Here is a 4,624-nt window from a genome sequence, read left to right as displayed (position 1 = left end):
TTTGATTGGGAGAGAAAATATGTGTGTGTGTGTGTATAATGTTGAATAAATATATGGGATACACACACACACATATATATATATATGTATGTATATGGATGTATACATATATATGTATGTATTCTAGGTAATTTTGAGGTATAAGGTACTAACATCTGGTGATGGGAAATAAGGAAAGGCCTCATGAAGAAAGGAGTGCTTCAGATGAGTTTTGAAAGTACTTCAACAAGTGTAAGAGGTAGAAGTAGGAAGGGCATACATCTTAGGCAGAGTATATGTGTTTGGAGCCATAGCTTTCTCTGTCAGAATGGGAGTAATTTTCCTCTATAAGCCTGTGATACAAATTCCCATATAGTTCTCTGGGAAAGAGAAAGGTTGACATCCTATTTTAGAACCTAAGGAGGTTGAATATTCCAAAATTATCAGGGTCAAATCATTGAAGCAGAGAAGAGAGAAATCTCCTGAGGTATAAGGTGTATCCAGGTCTTGGCGACTTCCTACACAAGGCTTCCAGGAAGCTTGATAATTCTTATTGAGTAGGATCCTGATGAGGGAAATGGAAGGAGCATATGATTTGGAGTAAACAAGCCCTGGATTTGCCACTTACTCCAAATATGACATTGGACAAGTGACAATCTCTTTGGCACTTAGTTTATTCCTCTGTAAAATGAAGGAATTGGATTGGATGACTTCTAAGGTTTTTTTTTTCCAACTCTATCTCTATGATTCTGCTGAGATAGAGGGGCAAGTGAGTATGGATGTGCCTAGGGAAAAGCTAAATAGCAGGGGTCCTAGAAATACAGAATTTCCTGGTCATCCCTCTAATCTTTATGTACAGCTTAAAGAGATCATCTCAAACCATACTACCTTCTCTTTGATATGTTTTCTAGTAATGCTGGATTGGAGAAAATGTAACCATTACAGAACCCCAATTCTAGTATCACGAGGATGTAATATTGTTTGGTTGATGCTAGTCGGGAAACTTTTTGAGCTTGTTTTTTATTACTACTAAATATTTGTTACTTCATAAGCATATCATTGCAGGTTACTAAGTATTTGGTTCCTATGCAGCAAAGACATTTTGAAAATAATTAATTAATTTATTATTAGCTTTATAAGATTTTGAGTTCTAAAAATTTTCCCTCTTCCTTCCCTTCCCCATCCCCCAAATGGCGTGAAATCTGATATAGGCTATACACGCACAATCATATTAAACATTTCCACATCAGTAATATTGTGAAAGAAGAACCAGAACAAAAGGGAAAAAAAACACAAGAAAGGAAAAATTAAAAAAAAAGAGAGAGAGTAGTATGCTTTCATTTGCATTCAGAGCCCATAGTTCTTTTTCTGAATGTGGATAGCATTTTCCATCAAGAGTCTTTGGGAACTGTCTTAGATTATTGCATTTCTGAGAAGAGTTAAGTCTAAGAAAGTTGGTTATCACACAATGTTGCTATTACTGTAGAAAATGTTCTCCTGGTTCTGCTCCCTTCACTCAGCATCAGTTCCTGTAAGTCTTTCTAGGTTTTTCTTAAATCTGCCTGCTCACCATTTCTTTTTCCTTTTTTTTCTTTCTTTTTTTTTTGATTTTTGGAGGGGAAAGGATAGGGCAATTGGAGTTAAGTGACTTGCCCAAGGTCACACAGCTAGTAAATGTTGGGTATCTGAGGCCGGATTTGAACTCAGGTCCCCCTGACTCCAGGGCTATTTTCTGTTCCACCTAGCCACCCCTGCTCACCATTTCTTACAGAACAATAGCATTCCATTACACTCATATACCACAACTTGTTCAGTCATTACCCAATTGATGGGCATCCCCTCAATTTCCAATTCTTTGCCACCACAAAAATAGATGCTATAAATATTTTTGTACGTGGGTCTTTTTTCCCTTTTTTTTAATGATCTTTTTGGGATCTGAACCTAGTAGTGGAATTGCTGGATCAAAGGGTATACACAGGTTTATAGCACTTTGGATATAGTTTCAAATTGTTTTCCAGAATAGTTGGATCAATTTACAACTCCACTACATTAGTGTTCCAATTTTCCCACATCTCCAACATTTACCATTTTTCTGTTTTGTCATGTTAGTCAATGTGATAGTTCTGATGTGGTACCTCAGAGTGGTTTTAATTTGCATTTAAGACATTTTTAAATGTGGATTTGAATGTAACTTTAATTCGCTATATGCACCCCCCCCCAATACTTTAGACCAGCTCAAGATGGCTTTTCTTTTACAAGTTTATTTTGGTTAGGGGAGAGACTGATACCCAGTTTCAAAATTCATACAAAACCTAGGGTTATTTCATCACCCCAAGTTAATCAGGATAGAATTTTGCAAATCAACATCCTCCAATTCAGAAGGCCTTTTACCTAAGCTGCTAACCTTTATTTCCTTTAATTTATCTTCTGTATAGATCAGTCAATATTATGTTATATTCTGTTAGATGTCTTACTCCATATTTGTTCTATATAAACATAAAGGTCTCTGACTAGAATTCCACATCTAAAACACCAATGATCACTTTAAATACTTCTGACTCTTTAGGGCACAACTTCTCCCTTCCAACATTAGGTGCAGATGAACACATCACTAACAATTCAACTTGGTTATGGCTTACTTTTTATAAAAATTTTATATTGTTAAAATTTCACCTTCATTTTCAAATATGTGACTTCTCCACGCCCTCCCCTGAAAGTCACCCCTTGTTAAAAAAAAGAATAAAACAGAGAGAAAGCAAAAAGGTACATCAAAATTAACATTTCAACCAAGTCCTCCATCTCTGATAAGGGAGGGAGATACATTTGCCAATCCATTTTTTGAACCAAGCTTTATCATTATAATGTTATAACATTGAATATGGGGTGGGAGGGCGACTTTTGCTTTCTTTCTTTCTCCTTTTTTTTTTTACATAGGCTTGGTAATCATATATAATGGTTTACTGATTCTGCTTGTGTCAGTTTTTATCATTTCATATGAATCTTCTTGTGTTTTTCTGCATTCTTAACGGTCATTATTTCTTGGTACAGCACTTAACAGAGTGCTTGGCACATTGGAGGTATTTAATAAATGCTAATTGATTTAATTTGATTTGGTGCAGTAATATTTCATTACATTCATATGCCACAATTTGTTTAGTCATTCTCTAAGGCATCTTCTTTATTTCCAATTCTTTACCACTATAAAAAGTGCTGCTATGGATATTTTGGTGTATATGGGAACTTTCTTTCAATTTTTGATCTCTGTGTGGCAAATGTGTAGTAATGCTATCTTTAAATTAAAGGATGTGGACTTTTTTTTTTACTTTTTAAGTTACTTTTAAAGTATAATATAGAGTTACTTTTTAAGAATAATTTTAAGTAGCTTTTTGTCTTTTTATTTAAAAACAAAATGCAAGCACAGAGCACCATGGCAGCACCTATGTTAATGGATCCTCCTTCTGGTAGAGTATATGCATTTTTTGTCCTGATTCAACTGTCTGTTTCAGCCCCAGCTTTTACAAAGTCTTTTGCTTTTTGAAGCAAAGGTAGTCCGGCATTAGATAGTGAAGAGAAAATTCTGTTTGTTGTAATCTTCTGGTGTACTTCTACCTAAATTAGCTTATCCACAGCTAATTAGAGCTCGACTGGTTTGGTTTCTTTTACTAATCCATTTAAAATCTCAGCATTCCAAGTATTTTCTCACAGGACTACCTATGCACTATCTCTTTTTATATTTGACAATATAGTCCTTCTTTCAGAGTTACTTGGCCCAATGCACAGAAATCAATTTAGATTTTCAGTGTCCATTTCTGTACCCAAACATTCCTGCTAGGCATGCACATTACTGGCTTATTTAATTGAAACCCACTGCAGCATTTTATGATCTCATAGAAACCATCACAGTATTTAATCATACATCTCACTAATCCAGATACTCAGGATATCTCTTCCACTGCAATTTATTTTTAATGTTGAAGATGCCTGTCATGAGCACTATCAAGTCTCCTATAATAAGGACAATATTTTGCTCTGAAAAGGAAGAGGACAGATTTCTGCTCTGATAGATTCAAGAAACCCACTTAAGTTCAAACATAAAATTTCCATTAGTACCCAGATTTAGTATAAAGCTCTAATATGAGGATTCATTACTGTGAAATTGTCATACAATTAAATTTGAACTGTTTCATAAAGCAGACCAAGTCAATTCAGATTATCTTTTTAATTAATTATTATGTAAAAATATATCAAATAGATAAGTGAATGACCCTGACTGAATCTTCCCTTTTGATTTTTGTCTTCTGTTCTCCGTTTCTCTTACCCCTCTGTATCCTTGTTTTGTTGAATGTAGTTATATACCACACTCCATGTGTGTATTCTGCCATATTTTTTTTATCAGTCTAAATGAAAATAGCTACCATGTTCTAGGAACTGCACTGACTTCACTTAGGCTATGACAATTTAGAAAACGTCACACTACTTTGTATTTTTTTTCTATACCTATAGGTGGGTTGTAAATATATTTAGATTTACTTCAATTCATCTCAGTCTATAAATATTTATTGTCTATGTGCCAAGCACTTAGAATACAGATCTATCTATCTATCTATCTATCTATCTATCTATCTATCTATCTATCTATCTATCT

Source organism: Petaurus breviceps, unplaced genomic scaffold, assembly GCF_028583685.1.
Source record: "Petaurus breviceps papuanus isolate PSGF00001 unplaced genomic scaffold, PetGlider_PUasm1.0 126, whole genome shotgun sequence".
In the NCBI taxonomy this organism is placed as follows: Eukaryota; Metazoa; Chordata; class Mammalia; order Diprotodontia; family Petauridae; genus Petaurus; species Petaurus breviceps.
This window is presented reverse-complemented; position numbering follows the sequence as displayed.